The 13,378-nt window shown below is 33.7% G+C and overlaps 1 pseudogene; it reads right to left on the bottom strand.

Moving 5' to 3' along the window:
* Positions 1 to 12,572, bottom strand: part of LOC108911930 — a 33,914-nt pseudogene extending 21,342 nt beyond the window's left edge.
* Between the last annotated feature and the right edge of the window lie 806 nt (positions 12,573 to 13,378).

A 13,378-nucleotide genomic window follows, 5' to 3' on the forward strand; every position in this document is an offset into this window, starting at 1 on the left:
TAATAATAATAATAATAATATCTCTACTCCTCATTCTAACTACGAGAATTAGCCCAAAAGTCAGAGACTTGTGCGGGAGAGGAGGCGGCATATTATTACGCAGGCCGCATTTGCGCCCAGGAACGACTTATGTTGGTAGGCCCTAACCACCAGTCATTGCAGGAATGAGGGAAACCTGGAAAACCTCATTAATTAGGGGGGTGGTCAAATGACAACCGGTGTCAATCTCTCACATTGACTCAAGCCAACATTCTTCCACCCTAAAATTGCAAATACATTTTGTGTTAGTTCGTAGAAAGTGAGTAAGACGGACCCAAATGTGTTTACACGTGAGTGGATAAAATTTTGAACAATTGCTGTTGCAGCATCGGGTATGTCAAATGATTTTATTATTTAAAAACACAAATTAATTTTATTAATAATTAATAAAGGCAAAAGCATTTGAAGTTGCCGATATAAAATAGGTGCGATAAAATTTTGTCCGTTTTTATCACGACGCCATACCGGTCGCATTGTGCGAGGTCAGATTTTACAGTGGACCAGTTTCCAGTGCCGTGCAGAAGTGTCAGTTTAAATCAATTTCGAACTGACCTTTTTGATTTTTTCTTTACAAAATCGTATTTGTAAGGGTCCCCTGTACATCCAGAATTTTTTTTTTGGATAAGTTCTGAATCACCCTGTATATAAATTACGCTGGGAAATAAATTCAGGATTTATTTTAGGACAAGCGTACAAATAATTATGAATTATTTAGAATAGAATTTAGAATAAGGTATTTAAAAACCTCCTATCATATTCTACAGAAATACATATTTTTATTTCACTATTCCTTAAAAAATAGTTATTTATGGTACTAGTTTGTTACGATATATATATAAATTACGATGGGAAATAAATTCAGGATTTATTTTAGGACAAGCGTACAAATAATTATGAATTATTTAGAATAGTATGAATTATTTAGAATAGAATTTAGAATAAGGTATTTTAAAAAACTCTTACCATATTCCACAGAAATACATATTTTTATTTTACTATTCCTTAAAAAATAGTTATTTATGGTTCTAGTGTGTTACGATATATATAAATCACGGTGGGAAATGTTTAGCCCTCAGGCCCGTAGGCCGACAGGGCTAATTTTCCCAAGTGACTTATATGACGTAACACACGAGTGCCATACAAAATTTTATCCAACAGTTTCATAGAATTTCGTTTTAATAATAAATAAAAGTAACTTAAGATTTCAAGTTGTCAAAGTCAGAAAAAGTAATTTAACGAAATGAATATATTTTTAAATATTACAAAGGATGCGAGTGTCAACCTAAATTGTCTCTGTAACCAAGGGTTTCATAAGTCACTAGTGACTTATGACTTATTACTGAGTTATAGGCCACATTATTCCTTTTTTAAAACCAAAGAAATTATAGAATCATTATATACAAGTGTTGGATAAAACTATTAAATTGTCTTGGATAATTGTTGCATTGTGTAAGGTAATAATTCGAAAGTCTAAAGTAGGTACGCTTGAGTTTGGGCCTCTCCGACTCTGAAACTATAAAATTTTTGAAAAATAGTAATTTGACAAAAAATATTTAGAATTGAACAAAGTATCGGATAAACCTTGTTACAAAGTTCCTGCCAACGAAAAATTTCTTTCGACTTCAGCGCCATCTTCAATTTATTCTGAAAAAAAAACAACAAGTTGCACTCCTTGACAAAGCGACCGATGAACTCTATCATCTGTTTTTTTTTTTCAAAATCAAAATATCTCTTTCCGTAGCCGAGGCTGAGGACTTTTATGTGGAACACCCCGGTATATACACTACATGATTGCACACATAGAGAACATTTTAAAATACAGGGTTTCCCATACATAATGATCACCCTGACATCTTCATTTTTTATTAGGAAAAAAGTTTCTCATAAGTATTTTGAACATTTCAAAAATTAATTTGCAGAAAAAATATTGTGTTTCTTAAATGGAACATCCTGTATTTTTGTATATTTTTTGCGTCTATGGGGTTATCTAATTTCAACAACATAAATATGTCATACTTGTTTGTGTCTAATAATAATTATTATGCAAGATATTACAGAAATAACTTTTGTAGTTTTAACAATCAATTATTTGCTCCATTTTAAACAAAAATGTTTTTTACATGTATCCAATGTTGCCCATACGGGAAGACGAATAAATGTGAGACCGATTACACAGACCCATAAAAAAAGTGGGAAGTCCGAAAAACAAGACCATGTTAGCTGTTTTTGGGGTAGCTGAATCCGAATCCGGTGTACGTTTGACCCGATTAGCTCTGGTTGAAAGTCAGTTCAAAGTCAAATGTAGATAATCAATTTCCAACAAAGTAAACCTAAATATCTATACGTTTTTGAGGTCAGTGTATTCGATGTCCGTTTGATCCGATCAGGTCTGCATTAAGGTTAGTTCAAGATCAAATGTAGAGAATCAATTGCCAATAAAGTAGACCAATGTATCTATACGTTTTTGGGGTCGCTGAATCCGAATTTAGGGTCCGTCTGACCCGATTAGCTCTGGTTGAAGGTCAGATGAAGGTCAAATTTATAGAATCAATTGCCAACAAAGTAAACTCGTATATCTATATGTTTTTGGGGTGCTGAATCTGAATCCGGGGTCCGTGTGATCTGATTAGGTTTGCTAGATACTCTCATGTTTTGAACTCAAAACACTCAAACATTTATGCGTATTCAAATTTGAGTAACAAATACGATTAAAGAAAGAAAACATTATCTCCGAGCCCGTGACTCTCGAGTTAATTGTTTTCATGAACAATTCTAATGCAAGGATTTTCCACAAATCACCTTCAAATGCGCGATATTTCAGGTTTTCTGGCATTTTTTGGGTACCCTCATGCCACTCATCAAGGCTTGTGTGATCTGAACAGAATTCTGATTTTTGACATAAGAGATTGCATATGAAAGGTTGAGGTGCAGACTTTTAAGCTATGGAGTACCATTAATTTTCAATTGACTGTCAATATAGATAGGGTCGTCAAGAGCTCCATTTTCTCAGTGGAACTGAGTATCTGCGAATCTTTAGTTTCTGGTTCATTTGACAGTCAACGTTTTGTTTTCCTATTCTTCAATGCCATCAAATTTTATTCGGTGATATCATTTCTGGAGGCCTATGACATAAGTTATTCCCCAAGATGGTGAATGCCCTGTTGTGGCCTTGGGGTTTGAACTCTGGATGAATGTTGATTGATTTTCAATTCATACAGCATTTATCCAGAGGTACTAAGATTCAAGAAGTGGGCGAACGAGCTTCTACCGGTCCTCAATGCATTGCATTGGAGATGCGTCACTTGGCCTCTAATGTAGCTAATGCAACAAGGATTGTCTGAATCCAATAGACAGGTTTTGCTTTATGTTTTATTTACAGAGAGCACCCTTGAAAAGCCCAGGGCCTAAATTATGAAAATTCATATCGAAGTAGTCTCCAAAATATTCTAATGGGCCCTCACCGTAAGACAGCATGTATAAAATAACCAGGTACGTGCTTCAATATCGCCTGCCTGGAATAGTTTGGTGTTGCAACATATCCTATACCTATAAATTGTACGTTTAAAAATCATTTTGTTTATAAATTAATTACAAGAAAATTCAATTATTATTCCTATGATAAATCATTCTTATAATTCTAATTAAATGTAGATTTTGAATACAGATCTGAAGAGTGCGGTTTCAGGTTGGGATATTAATATTATCGATATGAAATTAAAACTTTTATCTAGAAAAAAAAACTACTGAAACAAGTATATGACATATTAACATTGCAGAAAGATTTATATATTTAAAAAAACATTCAAAATCTGTCGTATTTAAAGAAATATAGCACAAGTTGATTATGTGATGTTTAATTGGTTTTAAATGAATTTTCCTCTAAAGAACCCTACTAATTTCTATATGTACCTAACTTTATTCTAAACTAAAAATTAATAAATTACCAGAAGGAGTCACTCGAGAAGTTGATCTATAATATAGGTACGTAAGTGCAATAGTAAAATCAGCACTTCTTTTCACTGAAAAATCGTATTTTTATTCTTAATTTTTTTTTGCCAAAAATGCCATTAATTCGTCGTACCGTTATTTAAAATGTATGTGCACATTTAAGATTCATCCTGTATACCTAAAATGGTTCTTAATACTTACAATCGCAACAGGACCATGTCTTCCACTACTTCCTTGGTTTTTGAAATCAAATGAACCCTCTGAGAGAATCATATTTTTTACATATTTAAATGTGCTATTAAACAATTTGCTAAAAGCTGCCTGTTCAATTGTCACATGGTTCGTGTTAATAATTTCAGTCGAAACAGAACTCTGAAACCAATAATATATAATATAATACAATAATATTGGCTTTGGATGGAATGGATGGAACGAGTTAACAACAGTATGAGGTGGATGTAGCCTGTTTAGTTCATCTAGCATATCCAACAGCCCCGCAGGACTCTATGGAGCAACAGGCTATTGAAGGTGTTCGAGACTGCAGAACACAGCAAGCTTTACGATTAGCAAGATTTAAGACAATCAATGAAGTACTACCATATCCTATGAAATTTGAAGCTGCGAAACAAACATTCCGGGGATAAGGCAAATAACCATCGGAAACCATTATAGGAGGGAGAAACAAGCTTGATAGTGGCAGAGTACACGTTCGAATCATACAATTATGAAGACAAATATTCTTTGCCATTGCAAAATAGGACCTATGTAAAAGAAGTTTGTATTGGAAATTGTAGGAGGCGAAACATTACCTGTAATTGGAGTACTCGAATATTCAACATGCAGTTTTTGTGGCCATTATTATCGATGACGTATTAATGGACTTAGGATTTATGGAGGACTATGGCTTCCATCGAAATCTACAAGAGCATGTTATTTATTACTATTGGATAGGGTGAAGTAATAATGTCAATGTTATTATCTTACGATCAAGTATGAAGGGTATCTGTAGGTGATGATGATTTACTCCCAATTTTATCTGAGTCAATCATACGTGTGAATTTAGAAGATGTAGATGATGACGAAGTGAAGCTGTCTGAACCAGATTTAGAAGATCAAAATTTTATCCAAAAAGGACTATTGATGGCCCGAACTTTAACATAAAAGAAACAAGATTCGATTTATGTTCAAAATCTCAAAACTCAAGGGCAGAAACTAAGACGAGGTGATGTTTATGGTGCGTTAATGTCATGCCGTTTGGTCTCTGCAATGGTTCAGTCACTTTCGAGATGATTTACCTGGAAGACCTGTCTTGTATACCTCGTGATGTTGAAGACCTTTGAAGAACACGCGAACAACATCGAGGATGTTTTAAAGGAGATTAAAGAAGGTAATCTAAATCCTAATGAATCTTAACAAGTGCAGTTTCTTTCAATGATAATTCGCATACTTAGGTAATGTTATATAAACAAATGGTGTTAAGACTGATCCAAGGAAAATTGAAGCTGTACGAAACTGGCCTATTCCAAAGGACAAACATCAATTGACAGGAGATTTTTTCAATTATTCGCAGATCTTGCTAAATCGGACTCCAAACTGTGAGCAGACATTTGAAAAACCCAAAAACGCTCTTTATTTACCTCCGATATTAGCATAACCACCAGATGGTGAGGGATTCATAGTTGATGCGAATACTAGTAACACGGGAATCAGATATGTATTATCGCAAATCTTCAGCAAGGCATTATATTATCCATACCAGGGAAAAACAATTTTGTGATCAGGAAGGAACAATTAACTGTTGTGAAAACCGTGACGTATTTACATGACTATTTATAATACTTCACACTGTGGACAGATCATGCCTCCTTAAAATGGTTATTCCAATTGAAGAACCCAAATGGTCAGATAGCTCGTTGGTTAAAAATTTTACAAGAGTATGACTTCACTATTGATCATAAAGAGGACGACTTCGTGGAAACGGAGATGCAGTATCCAGAATACCGTATTTTGAAAGATGTTCACGTTACAACCGAACATCAATCAAAAAACTAATCTATTTAAACCGTTTTTCACCATTTCTATCCTTTATACTCTTTTGGTGTAATAAAATGGTACAAAACACACTTAGGAAATATTAACATATTAACCAAAATACAATTAACAAAAAATAGAACAGAAGAAAATAAATTTGTTATTCAAACCGCTTCATGGAAACTATAATAATGTCAATCAGAAACAAATAAATAAAAATCAAACATACAAATTCCTACAGTTATACTCTGAAAATGAGGATTTTATATTTGCAAAACAAGATCAAGTCACAGCCACAGAAATGATTGAACCTAAAATTAATATCGGATCGTAAACTATTAGCAAATGTTGGAATTTGAAAACAAAAATGAGTGTACGTCATTCCGTTTATTATTGCAACTACCATACTCGTTCAATAAACAGCTTGCGCAAATCAGTTTAGATCATGATATGCATACCATTGCGCAAAAACAGTAATTCTTCATACTTGTAATATAACACGATCTTTTTTTAAATCAAAAATGAAGTTCTGATGTTTTTCGCTCATCCATCAGGATGTAGGATACACTAGCGAAAATTGTAAAAAATAATGGTTATAATTTGACCTTTAAAATATTTTCCTTTTTCCTTTATTGATGCTCAAAGATAATTTTTTATATTGTTTGTGTTTCTAGTATATCTAAACAAAATTTAAAAAGTTAATGATTGAATAGGGATACTCACATAACATTTACTCAGCTTATCTCTTTTGTCCTTCACTTAGGCTATTTAACATCTTCAAAGCCGTGAAAAATACTGATATTTAGAGTTAAGATATGGTTGAAGGCTCATTCGATTCGGGATGATGTCTAGAAAAAATGTGCATAAAAATCGTATTCGAAAAAAATCCTAAAAGAAGAGGAATTTTCTATAAAAATGTCTTTTAACTCTCGAATATCTATCGTCATTATTTATAATTTAGGACATATTTTTTACGATACCTATTAAATGTTAATATAAAAATAAAAAAAATGTTAACTAATGCTTTTTAATGTCACTTTCTAATATAAAAACAGTGTCAACATTATTTTTCCTTAAGAAAATTATTTTAATGACTTTTTTTTGTAAACTAAGAAAATAACTATTTAAGTTAACGCAATAAAGTAATTTCGTTAAGTATAGTTGTCAAAAGGTCTCCACGAAGTGAAATAATAATTTTAGCACCTCTTTTTTAAACAATTATCCGACTTTGAACGTTAACGTGAATTCTAAAATTTTTAGTTGATCCTATTTGTTGAAAAATCCGTGAAAAATTTTCTTCTCGACGGAATTTTTTTATTTCAGTTTCTAAATAATAATACGATAATTTTTATATTAACATTCAATACAATAAAAAAAATGTTATGTCTTAAGGTCAGTTTCGCGTCGCCATACGTGCATTTCTTTCGACGCTAAAATCCGTATTTTCAACATTAAATTAAAATTATAAATAATGACGATGGAGTTTCGGAATCTGTTTTCAAATTGATACTAACGCTTATATTTTTCGAGATTTTGAGTTATTTGTAAAAAACTGAACCCCCTTTTCTTTTTAATCTTTATTTGTTTATAACTATTGCAATTGTTTATGTGCGAATACAATTTTTATGCATATATTTCTAGAAGTCATCCCGAATCGAATGAACCCTGAACCATCCCTTAAGTCGAATTAACAGTATTTTTCATGGCTTTGAAGATGTTAACTAAAAAAAATGATACACACTGAAATTTTTGGACATCATTTTGGGGTGACAAATAAATATATAAAAAACTATCGAATGTTGCATTTCGAAAATATATTTAACGTTTTTTTGTAATCCTCTCTTTTATGATCACAATGGTAGTATACATGTCATATATCTGATTTTAATTTTTTGCTATATTAAGTGATCCTAAAGTTAAGATTGTCATAATACCAGTTCATATTTTCAGCTCAGTTATCTTCGGTAATAAATTTACTTAGCAGATATTAACATTTTTTAATTAGAAAAATACTACTCTAAAAGTGTTTTATAAGAACACCATCCTGTTCTAGGCAGGATGGTGTTATTATCGTCGAATAACGCCACCGCCACCGCCATCGTTACCACATATGCATGTGGAGGTCTTTAAGTATGACGAAGGATTCTGGTTGAAAGTCTTATGGTTTGATGGTATCTCGGCCATGACCTAGATCTCAAGCTTGAACGTTCTTTGAAGGTCGAATCAAGTTACAAAATAGAAGAATCTTGTTTGCAGCCTCATTAAGTTACGGCAAGATCGTTATGGACCAGCCAGTCAAGGCAAGATCACTAGAACCCGACCGGTCAAGGCAAGAGCTCTATAACCCGGTTAGTCAAGACAAGATCACTATCACCCAGAAGGCAAGGCAACTATGAATCGGGCAGTCAAACTCGATCGCTTCGACCCGGTCAGCCAAGGCAAGATGTCTAGATTATTGCCTTAATTTAATGGTGCTGCAGACAGGGTTCTCCTATTTCGTAACTTGATTTGACTTCAAAGAACCTTCAAGCTTGAGTTTTAGGTCAAGGTCAAGGTCATCATCGTATGATCCCATCAAACCATAAAACTTTTAATCATAATCCTTCGTCGTAAATGCTTTGCCAAAAAATATCGCAAAATCTTATTCAGAACATTATTTGACCCTAACATTAAAAACACATCTGAACATAAAATTGTCCGCTCTATCCAGTTCCGGAGTCAGAAAAGGGGCTTCATATCTAAAAATCCAAGCTGACCTTCAAGTGACTTCTACGGTTGACCTTTGAGTCAAAATCAAGGGTCACCATCGAATGCCCCCCTCAGAACTTTTATCTAAAAAGTTTTTCTTTTAAGTGCTTCCCTAAGAAGATATTTCAATGCGTTATTTAAAAGGGGACACTTGTAGAACACGTTTTATAATTAGACATTTTTCTAATAAAGAATTTAAAAGTTGTTAGTTAATTAAAACAAAAATATTATGCAAGCTATCGAAACAAATATATGACATGTATTTAAAAAAAGAGATTAAAAAAGGACAAATATGTATATATTGAAAAATACAAGCTTTGCGCATGTCTTCGAACTGTAAAATTTAGTTTTTAAAATATACAGGCATTTAAAGAGGCAGGGTGTTATTATGATGCATTACATATTCTCACCTGAACGTTTTCGAAAGCTCCTGTCTTTATTATTAATTCATCACAATTTTTTATTTCTACTAGTAAAATAGGAGAATAAATGTCAAAAAAGGATTTATTTTCCATTACAATTTTCAAGGCACCCTCTATATGGATTAACGTTAATCCAGGCAAGGCATTAAAAGTTTTAGAGGAAAACTTCACTTCTTTTCCACCAGCTATATATATCTGAGAAATTTCTTTTGGGATGTCTGAGTGAACCAACTTCAACACCTGCAAATAAGTAAATGAACAGAAAAATAAATAAATAAATAAATACCTAAATATACAGGGTGTTCAGTCATTATGTTATTAATTTTAATCACATATTGGGAAGGTCTGATAAAGACAGAAAATCGAAAAAAATGTTTTTTCGACCTTTTAAGAATATGCATGCATTTTAAAAAATTTTGATAGCGTGCTCGTATTCTCCTCTTTTTCCCCTATGTTCCCTTAAAATTAATGAGACTATGACTGAAACACCCTATAATAAATAAGTAAATAAATAAATCTAGTGTGACCCATTTTAAATAGAAACGCACTTCTAAAAATGTATTTCTTGTACGATTTTATTTTTTGATTTGAAAGATATAGCTAAAAATCTCATTTCATGACATGATATCTGAATTTATTTCCAATTATCAAAAAATTGTTTACTGATGTTTTTATCCATACATTTGTTACGTCGGTTTCGAATAAGTAATTTCCCTTCCAGCCTCAGATATTCTCTTCCTTAGTTCAATAATGGCTAGAGGTACGCGTTTGATTAAGTATATCTCACGTGAAGAAATTCAAAAAGAGAAAATCAGTAAACAAATACATGCAGAAATGATAAACCACATCTAGCCTCTAGTTCGTAAATAAAAGACGTAAACACCTTTATAAAACTCATGGCATCATGCATCAGTATCATAAAATTTAATTTTGAATATGCATATAACTTTCACGATTAATTTGTGAATATTATATTACAACTACGCACATATACTCTATTCCTATGTCTGTTTTTGTTCTTATGTTATAAATTTATAATTTTATCTCTGAGGATTTTAATTATTTATTCTACATTAAGTAAAACTTAATTTTACATAATAAATCACAATTTCTATAGATCAAAATGGTTCTCTTACAATGGTTTAGTAATACATAGCAATTAGGTCAATTAAAAGTTTTGCAGCGAAAATGTTCAGTAATTTTATTCACCAGCCATTGAGAGCCATTGATATAACGGATTTGAATTATCTACAACTGATAAAGTTTCGACGTTTTGTCTATACAAACAAAAATCTAGAGAAGTCGCTTCGTCATGTCATAAAGTTAAGGAATACTGCAAGTTTTATAAATGTAAATAATCGTAAATAGTATTATTTAAAATCATGTTTTATAATTGTTGAAATTATCTATAGTATTAAAGAATTACCCACAAGACCACTTGGACGCCTATAAATGTAGGTTATATAAGACATTTGTCAACGCTAATTATCCCTCTCAAAATCGTTTTTGTAATAAATACTCTAGGTGTTTTAAACAAAGGGACTGCTCTAATGCTCATCACCATCACCAACACCATCATCCTCATTCTCATTATGATCTTCTCCCTCCCCCTCCTCATCCCCCCTCCTCCTCCCCCCTCCCCCTCCCCCCTCCTCCTCCTACTCATCATTATCATCGCCTCCACATCATCATCCTCCTGCTACTCATCCTCATCATCTTCGATGATGAGGATGAGGTACAAATCCGATAAGACAACGTTATCAAAACAATTCAGTGGTAATAATAGCTGACGAGTAAAAGTACAGAAGCCTACTAAGATAATCTCGTTTAAAGTATTGCTCGGGGTATCATAGAATTGAGATGCAGGTTTATAAATTTTATTTTTATTACAAAACCTAAAAAATAGTTCGGAATTTGTGTACAAAAAAGTTTTCTTTTGAACAGGGCTATCCAAAAAAAACAAAATTTGTATATTCCTGATTTATCGTCCGATATTTGCATAATTAAAACTATTTGTAAATTAACATTATAAGAGTTATTTCGAAATTTGTGCGACAACAATATATGTATTGTACAAGGGATGTATTATTTCATTTCCTTGTTGTGAGGTGACAGCTAGTGGAATAGGCCAGAAAAGTAACATTTTAACATTACCTACTGCTTTCATGCAAAAATTGGAGTTTTTAATTGAAAAAAAAACAATCCACTTTTAAAGGACTTGAGGGGCGCGAGAATTAAAATGTTTTACACAAAACACAACCTCCAAATTCGGCTGAAGAATCAATCCATTGCTTCATTTTATTAACACTTTAAAATGAGGTCTGTTTAGTTAAATAAAATTTATTTATAAACCGTACATAAACGTACGTTTATACAGGGTGTCCCTGAAAAGGATGGACAACACTTGATCACAGGTTCCTTGGATGAAAACAAGACTATTTAGCCTAACTTACCTATATACAAAAGTGTACGCCTACCGCCCATTTCGCCCTTCCACAAATAAGAAGTGGATCTTATTTGTGGAAGGGCGAAACGGGCGGTGACTATGAGACGCCTTCATTATAGCCATCTTTCTCTATCGCATGGATTTCTATGGCTTACTTTATCGCTCTCACGTAACTTCAGATAGACCATCGGTACTTTCCTACCCTGTATATCAAATATCCGCTCGCGGGTCTGACCGGCCGTTACCCCACTCTGGCAAGTCGTTAGTCACGTGAAGGTCCCACCACAACTTGTTTTAATCCAGTGAGGATTTGGGCAACAAAAGCCCTCGACATTCCCCGAAACCGGCAGTTCCTAGCCAGAACTCAACTCCGATCAGACGTCCACCGCCAGAACTCGACGCCATCCAGAAGTCCGCCAGCAAATAGTCTCCACCGAAGCTAGCCCGGAATAACCAGTGAACCCAGTAAGAATTATTTTTCTTTATTATTATCCGTTCCAACCGGGTACAAGTCCGAAAATATTTGTACGCTTTAAGTGTGGAATTACTGTGGGCCCGAGAAGAATATTCTTGGTAACCCGCACACAAATTCCACCGTCCATCTCAACCCGCACGACAGAGCAATCGTTAGATTCGGCGTGTATACCCAATTTTGACGAAGCCTACGTGTTTACTACAGCGTTGCCCGGTGTCCCGCACCAGGAAGTACGCTGAGTAATAGGGGATATGCGAACTAAGACCTAGAGGTTCTGCGTGTATACCCAATCTCCGGGTCGTTCCATATAGTATACGTACGTTTCTCCCTGATCGGCGTGTACACCCATCAGACCGGGAAGCGTTGTATACTGAGAGTCCGACAACATCGGCCACCAGGACGTATAAAACTTAGAGGCCAGTACGAATTGTAAGGCGAGATACTTCGGATCCCGTTTTACCATCCTATTTTTCCGCCTCGCACCGCCTGGGCTTTCTTCACTGGTTATTGCTACCGCTTACCGCTACTAATTTTGCATTTACTTGCTAGGCCATAATACCGATATTTGACCGCCGACCCTGAGTGTAAATAATTCTGAAATAATTCCGCATAATTTTGGTTTATTTTCAGAATCAGCGGGGACCGACAAAAACATCTACAAATAATTTAGTTTTCTTTATCAGACCGTTGTAGAGTAGTAAATATTTTATTTTTGATTCCGTTCATAAATATTTGTCTTTTCTAAGGGTAATAAATAAAAATTGTGGAAACCAAGAATTATAACTTTTAGTTTTGTCTCTCTAACACCGATTTTGTATATAATTATTATTTAATAAACTTTTAAATAGTTCCAGTCATTTAGTAGTGGGTAGAAATAAAGATTGACACGATTTGTATTTGTATAAAGTATTAATAATTTTCCTCGTGAATAAATCCAGTAAAAATTGATAGGTGTATTTCTTTCAACGCCGAGGTAAACTAATAACATTCCGAACCAGCAAAAACACTGATACCGTTTTGTAGGACTCCCGTTTAATTTTATATTTGAAATAAAACTACACTGAGAAAACTACTCTCTGCCGTTTTCTCCTAAAAGAAATACAATTGACCCCTGGAATATATTTTCTTCACTGTACCTGTGCACTTTACTCTAAACCGAGGATAAGGGTTACGTGGAGTTTCCCCCACGTAAAATATAGGAAAACTGGCGCCCGAGATTAAACCGAGTATATAAATTATTAACTAATTTTACCGTTTAAAGTCCAGTCC

Source organism: Anoplophora glabripennis, unplaced genomic scaffold, assembly GCF_000390285.2.
Source record: "Anoplophora glabripennis isolate ALB-LARVAE unplaced genomic scaffold, Agla_2.0 scaffold866, whole genome shotgun sequence".
Classification (NCBI taxonomy): domain Eukaryota; kingdom Metazoa; phylum Arthropoda; class Insecta; order Coleoptera; family Cerambycidae; genus Anoplophora; species Anoplophora glabripennis.